The following is an 11,965-nucleotide window of genomic DNA, read 5'->3' as shown; positions in this document are numbered from 1 at the left end:
TATATATAGTGTTGAGATGAGGTTTGCTCCTTGGAACATGCAGTGCCTGAGTCCCAAGTCTGGCAGCAGAGAAAACATGATCAGGATAAAATATCTACTGAGGCAAAAGTGTTTACCTGGACATCAGGTGTAGCCATAAAGTACTGGAGAGTCTAGGGATGGTGGTCATGGATGTTTACTGGTTGGGGTGATCTGGGGTATTTCTAAATCAGTCCTGCTGATTTTCTGGAATGCTCATCCCAATATGGCCAGTCATTCTGCTAAGCAGCTTAGGAATCCTATCTCATTTATTATTCACAGCAATTCTTCATAGTAAGTACTATTATTAGCTCTATTTTTATAGTCATGGAAACTGGGGCTTAAAGAGGTTAAATAAGTTGTCAAGGTTATACACTGGTAAGAGACAGAACTAAAGCTTATGACCAGCCAGCTCTGCCTGACACCAAACTCCCTACTCTCAACCATGACATATGTTTTCCATTTACCTCATGAAGCAGAAAAATCCCTGCTTTTTTTTTGGACCGTAGACCTCAAATCTCCTCCTGTCTGGCCCAAGCAAGCTCTCCTGCTTGCTTCATGATGAGGCTGACTTTGATCTCAGAACAACACAGAAGCTTAGTTAGTAATCCAGCCATCTTGTCACTCCATGTGTAATGCCAAGCTGACCACAGGGAAGCTGGTCAGACAGAGCCCAGGAGTGTGGGCACAGACCTGGGAAAGGAAGTCTGTGCTTGCATATTTGTGTTGGAAGAGAGGCAGCTGCTCCTTTCAAACAAATATAAAGATTTCTTCTTAGTAGACCAGGCTCACTGTACAGCTGTGACCTCTAATTAAGTGCAAACATGGTCTTTTTAAAGGAATGACATTTTAGCATGTTGACCTCAGTGACCTCCTACATTCATATGTGGGTCAACAAACAAGAAGTTAGGGGATATGAGCATCTGACATGGTTTATTTGTAGGTCAGCTGGGAAGAGGGGGATTGTTTGATTTAAAAATTTGCTTTCTTTTTAACACTTTGTGACATGGGACAGTGGGAAAATTGTTTAATCTAGTTGCAAATGTATTTACTTTAGCAAATAAATAAGTAGTACCAACATGATGTTAATCACACAGCTGATAGCTTTCCTCAGCTTTAGATTTCAAGTGGGAGAAAGAAGCAATTCATAAAAGTATAATCAGCATTGATGCCACTTAGCTTTTGACAATTTTTTAGATATTAGATGATCAAAATTATGTATCTAATTTATTATATTTCATGATTTTTATTCAGTGGCATCAACCTCTTTCATGTTAGTTTCCAACTTTACTGAATGAGCTTAAAATAATATTTATCAAAATAAAATATATAAACAGAATCAAAATTAAAATAAAACTATATTTGTTATAAGATAGATATATATTTTATTATTTTATATGAATCCATAAATATCAAGATAGTATGATACATGAAAATGAAAACAGAGCATTTTGTTTTGAAATCACACCTTGTGTGTAGTTCTAGTCACATCAATGCAAGAGCATCAGTTGTCAGTACAATCACAGCTTCCGCAGCTGCAGTATCCAAGAGGCAAGCGATGCAGTCCCTGAGATCAGTCTTCAAATGTCCCTTCTCAGAGGAGCTGCGTGTGAATGAGACAGAAAAGGAACAGTGGTGCCAGGACAGAGGAGGAAATGGAACCACACTGAAGGAAATGGAATGAAGAGAACCGGACAGTAGTGAGGACACAGCATTCTAGTGAGAGGCATTTCTCTTTTTTGTTGATTATAAATCACAGTACTTTCAAGAATAACTATAATCAAATATTATAATACATTGTTGGTGAAAGATAGTATTTAGAGGATAAAACATCTTCAAGGATGTTCTCCTTCAGACATTTCACCTTCCTGGGCCTCAAGTTTCTTTGGAAAAGCAGGAAAATGAAACATCGGTGATTTAAAAGCTGTAGAATTTTGCTGAGATCATTTAAGGGCTCGTTGGAGAATGATGGGAAGGATCAGTGGGCAAGACCTAGCCTCACTTTAACCAGGGCAGCTTCATGTTTAGGTATTCTGTGAAAAAGAAGAGTTCAGTCTTCACATTCTTAAAATCCTCTGCTCTTGATCTCTTAGGTCTCTTTGTTTTATTCCATAGTCCTACTTCTAAAGCCACCTGCTATATAATGAGAACAACAAGGTCAATAGAGACTTTTAGAGCCAAGAAATCATATGAAAAATTTGCCATGAGAATCCCTATTGAGGATACAAATTTTTAGTGAAGTCACTTCTAGTAGTGTAAAATAATTTCTCTTTACTTTCTCCTATCTTATATTATGAATTCATTTAGATGCTGCTGCTTTTACAGTACTGTACTTGCAAAATAAACTTTAGTCTGGCTTTTTGGAATTAAACTGTAATATTTGACTGAAGGAGGCAGCATAGTCTAAGTAGAAATGACCAAATATACAGCAATATACTGTACTACTGCTTCCTCATCGGATACTTCAGGGAGATATCATTAAACAATCAATCACAGGTCCCTTTCCTGCTGAGTCTCAATGAAGTCTTAGAATTCAGCCTTAGACAGACAGCATCAAGGGAATCATAGGTGTCACTTGAGGTGACATTCCTAATGCAGAATTAGATTTGAATGCAGGTAGTTTCTATCTAGTTCTATCTAGTTTCTATTCTAGTTCTGGTGTTAGCTATGCAATATTAGCAATCTAAATTTGCTCATCTCCAAAGTGGATAACAATACTCATCATTTTGTGGAGTTTTTTACTTTGATGATTTTTATAGATGTAAAAAGGGGGCCACATATAAACACTCATTTGTGTTTACTTTTCTATTTGAAAAGAAGCTGCAATTGCTTAATATTTTTCTACATTGTACCTTCCTAGCATAAGAAAAGCCTTTTGGGTGGACTGGAAGACAGATTTTTTGATGTTTCCCTTTGCTCATACTTAGCTTTGATCCTTAGCCAGTTTTTTTTTTTTAACCCTCAGTTCCTGAGGAATCAAGAGTAGGCTTTCTCACTAAGATCTTGATTGATAACCTCAAATATCTTGTTACTGTAATTTCTAGCACAAAACCTATTCAGCAGTCATCACAGTTATGACCAAATAATTTAGAACAGCTGAATCTTCATAATCAGAAAACTTTTTAAAATTGCGTTTGAAAGGATTTGCACTGGCTAATTTTTCACTACCCCCACTTCTTCTCCAGTGTCTCACTCTGTTATTTAATGCACAGGCTTAAATTTTTGTAGTAAACATGTAGTTTCCGGAATAAAAAGCAGAAAAAATTTTAAAGTTAAAGGAGATAAAGAGTCTGTTGGAACTAACCTTTATTCATGTGAGCATGCTGTGTGCTATGAGGAATACATGTGAAATTTACAATCTTGGCCAGATAACTGAACAATTAGAATCCTCAGTTCAAGTCCCCAAATTTACCATCCACATAAAAGGAGGTAATTTAGAACTCCAAAGTCAGTTTTTAAAAGTATAAAATTTCAATCATTCCAATATAACTTGAATTATTTCTCTTTATAAAACTCAGGAAATAATTTTGAAACTCAGAATGACTCTCACTGCTTGGCATCCCTCTCCCCTTTATTTTTATAAAATAATGGACTTAACCCAAATTATAGTCATCAAAATTCTATCTTCATAAAGCTACCATCTCATTTCTCCCTTCTGGGAGACAATGACCAAATGTTTAAATCTAAGATATTACTTTGAAATATTAGTTTGTAACTCTTTTAAAGGCCTATATTTGGATAAAATAAAGCAGAACTAGAAATATTTGGGTACTTTTGGGAAAAGATATTTAAATATTTTGTGTGTCAACCTTGGTAACAGGTACATAGTTACATACATTTCTTCAAACTCATTGAATGGCACATTTTATTGTGTGAAATTGACCCAAATGAAGTCAATTGAAATAGATCACTGTAATATGCTGTAATAGCTTGCCCTAGGTCCATGTGAACTCCTAACAGCTTTGGTAGCTGGATATCTCTCCTAATATTCTTTGTACAAGCTTAACAATTAAATTCCATCCATAGGGATGGAGTAAGTGCATTTGGACCAACCTAAATCCTGGAAGAAATGTACTGAAAAAATGAGTTCAAAAATGTTAATCTCCATTTATTGGCAGAGTTAGACATTTTTAGATTTAAATCCATAGGAAAGCAGTGAATTTGATTTGTGGTATGGTTTTGTGTGTGTGTGTGTGTGTGTGTGTTTACCATGAAAGAATGACAATGGAGGTGGGTTCTGTAAAGGACATAGAAGGACTCGTGGGATGGACAGTTTCACATGTCTATAGAGGACAAGCATCCTTCTGTCTAAATTACCAAAGACTCCTGCAGCCAACACAGTTCAGGCTATGAAACAACATGTGACTGGGGGAGCAAATAGCCAGCTTCCTGATTCTGAGCCCTGTGTTCTTTCCTACTCACCTTCCTTGCTCCTGTTTAAACCTGTTTCTCTCACTTGGCCCCACCTAGATACTGTACTTAGCTGACAAAGTTCTGCTTGTACTTCTTTCCTGGTGCTGAAGTGGCCTGAAGGAAAATGGCATCATCATACGAAGGACAGTGTGGCTTAGGAGGGCTGTGTCTTTGACCTCTCTGATAGCAGTGCAACTTAGAGCATGGACATCCTCAGGGCCTTTGTTAGGAAGAATAGGCTGTTGGTACTGGGCCAGAAAAAGCAACAGGGCTTTCCAGAGCAGTACATTCCTGTGTGGATGTTCACACTGCATTGTGGTAGACTCTCTTGGGGAGCAAGGGAGTGCACAGGTGGATGGGGCAGTGGTGCTTTGGGACAGGATACCTCCTCCAAGGCTCCACTTGGAATGCAGGCAGCAATGGAGAGAAGGGAAGGGATGCAATGCATGTTGGGAATTAATTGATGATGTGTATGTACAGGTTCTTGATGAAGTAGTGCACACATTCTGATGTACACACACTTGGAAGAGCTCACTCTGTAATACTCTGCATTTTCTGAAAGACTGAGTGAAACATCAGGAAGAGTGCCTTAAGAAATTGCCTGTAGGATTGACAAATGGAATCGCACATACTTAAAAAGCTTTTGTACAGCAAAGGAAACAAGCAACAGAGTGAAGAGACAACCTATAGGATGGGAGAAAATTTTGTTTAGCTATTTATCTGACAGAGGATAAATATAACCCAAAATTTTAACACCAAAAGATGAGAAATCTCATTCAATAAGTGAGCAAATGAACTCAACAGATGCTTCTAAAAAAAGAATTACTGTACAATATATACATGGAAAAGTGCTCAATATCTTTAACCATCAGGAAAATACAAATAAAAAATACATTAAGATTCCATCTTCCTGTAGTCAGAATGACCATTATCAAGAAAATAACAACAACAACAACGAAATTCTGGAAAGGATACTGGGAATAAAGGAATCGTTATACCCTGTTGGTGGGAACGTACTCAACAATTTCTAAGTAAAGTTGTATGAAGGTTCCTCAAAACACTAAAAGTAGAACCATATAACCCAGCTATATCACTCCTGGATATATACCTGAAGGATCAAAGCCCACATCCTATGGAGATACCTGCTGTCTATGTTTATTGTGGCATTATTCACAATGATGAAATTATGGAAACAGCCTAGATGCCAATCAAGGAATGACTGGATAAAGAAAACCTGGTATATATACACAATGGGGTATTCTTCAGCCATCATGAAAAATGAAACCATGTCGCTTTTAGGAAAATAGATGGAAGTAGAGGATACTAGGCAAAATAAGCCAGACTCAGAAAGACAAGTATTGTCATGTTTCTCTCATATGTGGAATCTAGCAGTGGAAAACTGGCATGAAAGCAGAAGGGAGACATTAAAGAAGGAGAAGGGGATTGGATGGAGTGGGAGGCATAGAGAGGGTAGTAGGGAGGTGGGTATGACCAAAGTGTATTATTTGCGCATATGAAAATGTTGAAAATAGACCCATTATCTTCTTCAATTAATATGTGCTAATACCTATAATAAAGAAACAAATTCCTTGTATACACCTGAACAGTATGTAGAAAGGAAAGCAACATACATCCTAAATTGTCTTAATCACTCTTACCTTTTCCTATCCAGTAGTCCAGGGTGGATGAAGAAAATCTGGACTGCTTTGGTGCCTTCCTGTCAGTTTCATTAGCTTCTTCTCCCTTTGGTGCTACTACTTTCCTTGAACAGCATCTTTCCCTAATGCGTGAGTAAAATGAGCTTGTGAAAACAAGTCTTGTGATTTTGTCTCTAGCTTTCTCTTGGCAAGAAAAGGTAGACAGTTTCATTTTCTATTCTGGGTCTGTTTTACTACCCAGTGATGTATATATGAATGTAATTTGGTAACAGAAGCCCGCATTACAGCAATGGGAAGTGTCTCCTTCCAGAAGAGAAATGCCGCACCTGAGATTTCAGCTTTGAACTTCTATAAGTAAACACCATTGATAATCTAATTTTAGCACTGACTTCAGCACGGCCTGCACTGCAGCTGCTCCTGGATCTTTGATTGAATGAGTGTGTATATATTAGAAAAAGACCTGCCAAAGAAATGGGCTAGGAGGTGAACTGAAAACTGAACAAGCTGAATTAATATAAGGCATTGGTTTAATTAAAAATAATCTAAAGTACTACTCTGCCATAAAGGAGGATGAACTTCAGTCATTTGCAGGAAAATGGATGCACTTTGAGACCATAATGTTAAGTGAAATAAATTGGACCTACAAGTTTAAGTGTGTAAAAGCCATCATGTGAAAGGTGATCTGCTTTGTGTTATCGACACCTTTTGGCATTATCTTGTTTTTTCTTTCAATCATTTCCTGTAACTGGCCTTCTTTGAGTAAAGCACTGGAGAGGGAGCCTGTGTCTGATATATTCAGCTGCTTGTCATGAGTAATTAAAACCAGTTGTGTTATTGTTTTCTTTAGCTCCAGCTGATTCTTTGATGCTTTGGTCTCTAGGCCAAAAAACTACTTCACAGAATCATCAGAGGCCAGTGTTTTTGCAAAGTTCACTGCAAGGTAATTAAGCAGATATGTGAAAAATAGCTTTAAATGATCTGAATTAAGAGAATGTATCTATACACATGTATAGAGTGGAGATTGAAGAGAGGCCTTTGAAACCATAACTGACTTTTAGAGCTGGTCATTTGGTGTCAGAAAACTATATGGATACAGCAGTTTTGTACATTCACTAAGTTGACATGATTTGATCACTTAGTACATGACAGACACTGTATTAAAAACATACAGAAAATGCCCCAGGAGACTGTGGCTCAATAGTGGGAAAGACAGATACATCAGTAATCATAACTCAGAATACAAAGGTCTAAGAGAGTAATACATACAAAGAGTTCATAGAGAGAAAAGAACTTCTGTTACTCCATCCTAAACTTTCACCCACAGCTGAAACCAGGTCATTTTGGATGCATAGGAAGATCGATTTGCTTTGTATGGAAAATCATTTTCCTTTTAATAGCCAGCTCCAGGCTTTCATGATGACTGGACGGCCTGCTGCCTCTCCAGGGGCAGTACTGGGGCGTTCTTGGCAAGAACAGAGGCCAGAAAGACTGAAAATCTTATTTTGCAACATTTTTTGCCTGGCTTTTAAAGTCAAGAAGACAAATGGTTCTGATAAATTCATCAATACCTTTAAATTCAAATTGGCTCATTGTCCTAAACTGATTCAGAAAGGTTAAAATCAAACCAAGCCAAGCAAAAAATAAGAACAAAAAGTGAAACCAGCTTACCATAAACATCTGTTTTCAGCAAAGGAGTTTGACCCAGGAGAAGGTAGCTTCCCTGTTACCATCATCATCAAGAAAATGAGACTTTCCTCATTGCTTACTTATTGGACTCACAGGGCCTGGGGATTTAGCTCAGTGGCACAGCACCTGCCTGGCAAGCGCAAGATCACGAGTTTGATTCCCGGTACCGGAAAAAAAGCCAAAAAAAAAGCACTTTTTGGACTCACAGAGGCTGGAGTTGGGTGGGAATGTGTAGGTGAGTGGCAGAGAATTGGTATATTTAGGTATATTTTCAGAGTAATCTTTTTCTTGGTATCAATAGGCTCATTTTTGCTTTCTTATTATGGCTCAGCTGTTCACCTCTAACAAGCAAGCTGTCTTGATTCTTTTTTCCTGTCATGGTATATCCTCTGGGTCTAGAGACTTCCGTTAGCAGGGGTGTTTAAAGTTTCCAGCCTACAGTGATCTCCCCATCTTTTAACTATGCAGGAAGACTTTCCAAGGTCAAAGTACTGTTATTGCTAAAACCTGGCCTTGTTTTTCCCATCCTTCCCCATCTCCAGTTTTATTTTGTTTTTTTGGTACTGGGAATCAAACTCAGGACCTTATGCTGCCAGGCAGGTGCTTATGCCACTGAGCTATATCCCCGTTCCTCCAGTTATATTAAATAAACTCTTCCCAGCAACTTTATGACTTTACTGAGCTATAATGTCAATGCTGTATTCCCTATTTGGAGGCCCAAATTCTTAAATTTTAGACAATGCATTTGATTCAATCACAGCTTGACCAGTGGTTCTTCTGTCCTCTCCCTCTGCCTCTCAAATATCCTCTAGTCCACAAGTCCCTTTTCACCATTCTTTCCTTAACACCAAACCCACTCTTTCCTGTTTTTGTGCTCTCCACCCCTTAGTGCTAATTTGGTCTATTTGTTGGAAAAGCCTGTTAGTCAACCCTAGCCAATTACATGATCATCATAACTCCATGTCTGTATGGCCTGGTAATATTGTTGTAATTGCATTCCTTGTCTACAGTAGGCAAAATGAAACACATACTGTGAAAGGGGGTATGTTCTATGTTGGTTCTCAAGGAAGACTTTGAAAGGAAATGTTTTCCTGTAGGATCTTTTCTACCAGTTGGCCCCTTTCTTAAATGAAGCTTCCTGATAATTAATATTTTTCAATCAGTAATGTAAAATGCATACATTCTAGAGCTTGTTTTTATGACTTTAGGCCAAATGTGTGACATGAATTGGGCTCCGAAATAAAATCCCAACAGGTATGTGATAATCCTTTGATTATTTTGCAGTTTGAAGAAAATTGAGATAAAAATGGCGAAATAGGTGAAGATGATTTATTGAAGAAAGACTTTGGGGCCAGACACTAACTAGTTGTTTTATGCATGCATACTTATTTAAATGGAGCAAGAGATTTTCAAATCAGTTATCACTGGGTCAAACCTTCCAGAGTTTATTCCTTGATTGTGCTATTTAGAATACAAACTTAAGAAGCTGGAAAAATGAGTTCAAATTGTTCCTCTTTTCTGTGGGTAAGCATCTTTATGTCTTAGAATAGAAACATTCATTTCTTATTTGGAAAATACAGGACTATAGCACGTACTTAATAAGACTGATACTATGGGTAAATGAAATATAATCAAAGTATGAATTACAGTGACAGTTTCATAGTAAGTTCTCAGCAAGAGAGAACAGTGGTTACAATTTTTATGTAGATATGTTTCTGGTGAAAAAGGAGAAGCTCAAAATCAGACTTGTTGGTATTCAACTTCTTTCTTGAAGGTTTTTCAGATAAAAAGTGAGAACATGACTCATGAAGATTCTGAACATCTCAGAGAGAAGGACAGGTGGGTGATCACAGAGCTAATGAGGAAAGTGGAAGGGAAAGTCAGCAAACACACACACACACACACACACACACACACACACACACACTAACACCTCTCAACCCTTCAGATGGGACCCTTAAGCGTAAACCAAGGTTCACTTACTGAGCTCCCATAACAAGTGAGCAGCTGGTGAAATTTGACAGAGGGAAGTACATAAATACACATCTTCAAGGAAGCTCTTAAGTCCTTTGGAATTCAAGAAGAATAGAAGAATGTTTTTAAAAATGGGAAGAAATGAGAAAGCTAGAGAAATGCTCAGTAGTATGTTCTTTGTTAAAATCTGCAGGATAAAGACTTAGGTCTGCATTTAGACCTCTGAGCTCAGATGCATTCCTCCACACTACAACCTGGAGAAAGCCAGTCTGTGTGCCCTTTAATCCACCACTGCTCTAGATCGCGTTACCTCTTTGAAATAACTTCTCTTTCTCTGGCCAACTAAATGAATTGAAATTGATGTACTTAATCGTTTTCTAAATTGCAATTTTTCCCCCACAGATGTTTTTTACCAGTGTTGAACCCAGTGGGCTCTGTCAGTCACAAGGGGAGATGAAGTCATGTGGTAATAAAGAGAAGGGGTTAAGGGAGGAAGGGAATGCTGTACAGTACACTGTCTAATTGAAAAATGTGCCACATAAATGCTGAACTTGAAATCTTTCTCTCCCTAAGGGCTACTCACAACAAACAATGCACACATCTTTACACTGGAAGATTTGGCTTCTCCCTTTTCTCCATTATTAGTTCAGGCCAACGCAAGAGTTTCCTGCCTTGGCCCTTCTTGGGTGAAGTCACTGTCCTGGAACTGTGACACAAGGTAACCAGATGCCACAACTGAGAGCTGATGGTGGAAGGTCATGGCATCAGGGCTCACGGGTGGGTTTAGAGTGATGTAATGTGGATTACTAGGCTAACCTTTGACTTGGTAGAGGGAAGAGAACCAGCAACAATAGCCATGGATGTGTCTGAGAAACAGTTGCTAAGGTTGATACCTCATGGGAATGAGGCATTCAAGGAGTCCCAAAATCTCATGCTAGAAGATATGTTAATGAAAACTAGGAACATAAGTAGCTTAGAACAGGAAGGACAGACAGACAGGAAGTCTGCATGTGTTTTTCATAGCAATAAGGATAATGCTACAGATGTAGAACTCATGAGAGCATCCTAGAGAGACAGGAAGGCAGCAAAAAAGCTAATGCTCATAAACAAGCCTAAAGGACAGAAATAACCTCCTCTCCCCATGCCCTATGGTAGAAAACACTTATGAGTTGGCTGCAGTTTAAAAGCATTGGCCCAGAAAACCTTCTAAGAGCTCTTTCTGGTTTCCTTCCTATCTTCACTTGCCTTACTTTTTGCCCACATCTAAGTGTACAAAATCAGTCCAGTTAGAAAGCAAGTTCTCTATAGGAAGTGCCTTTTAACCAATAGGATGGTAACAGAGGGGACTTTTTATCAGATTGCATCGTCAAGAACTCTTTCTGGTATCAAAAACAAAACCAAAAAACAATGTTCCTTTATCTTGTCCTATATTCATTGAAGAAGGACTCTTGGCCATTAGAGAAGAAACATAGTGAATTGTTTGTCTTGAATTTTACTTGCTTAATTTTTTTGTACCTCAAACTCTAGGTACAATGGTGAGTAGAATCACTGAAACAACCCCCAGGATTTGGAGGCAGATATATTTACATTGATGGGCACTGATCAGGATCATTCCCAGAATATCAGGCCCTGATCTCTGGTGGTCTAGAGTTTATATGTGATAAGTGAGCAAGAAATACAGAGGCACAATGGCTTGTCAATTGGGGATTGGTTTATACAATGTGCATCATAGTGACCAACTATGCATTGCAGTGACCAGCTGTTTCTAAGAGACAGAAGCAACTGGAACTGGAACAGGAACTATTACTGTGCAACTAAGAAATTAAGGTATACTGGCGGGGGGGGGGGGCATTTTCTGTTACACAGGGACATCTCCAATTTCTTTGATTGCACTGGAATCTTCATGAATCAATCACTTTGAAATACACAAATTATTTTAGTAAATAGTAATTTTCTCTGCAGCGATCTTCAGAACAACTATATTCAAACTGCGTGAAAGAGTGTCAACCATTTAATACCAATCCTTTGGGGTGACAGTCACATCACATTAGAAAATAAACGATCAGAGTTTTGTTTGGGCTCTCAAATGTAATTTGATCTTTCTACCTTTTAGCGTTGTCAGGCTTCAAATCATCATTCTTCTTTTTTTTCTTCTTTCCTTCCTTTCCTCCTCCTCTTTCTCCTTCTTCTCCTCTTTCTCCTTCTTCTCCTTCTCC

At 38.2% G+C, this 11,965-nt stretch overlaps 1 long non-coding RNA gene across 1 annotated transcript; it reads left to right on the top strand.

The window, feature by feature from the left end:
* Positions 1-6,942: 6,942 nt before the first annotated feature.
* On the top strand, positions 6,943-10,458 carry LOC106150042. The gene is made up of 3 exons (XR_001236597.1): positions 6,943-7,029; positions 10,152-10,215; positions 10,323-10,458. It is a non-coding gene; the product is annotated as an uncharacterized LOC106150042 (long non-coding RNA).
* The last annotated feature ends 1,507 nt before the right edge of the window (positions 10,459-11,965 follow it).

The sequence above is a fragment of the Chinchilla lanigera genome, unplaced genomic scaffold (assembly GCF_000276665.1).
Source record: "Chinchilla lanigera isolate Chin_1 unplaced genomic scaffold, ChiLan1.0 scaffold00061, whole genome shotgun sequence".
Lineage (NCBI taxonomy): Eukaryota > Metazoa > Chordata > Mammalia > Rodentia > Chinchillidae > Chinchilla > Chinchilla lanigera.
Note: the sequence above shows the minus strand (reverse complement) of the source record. Positions and strands in the feature narration are given on the sequence as shown.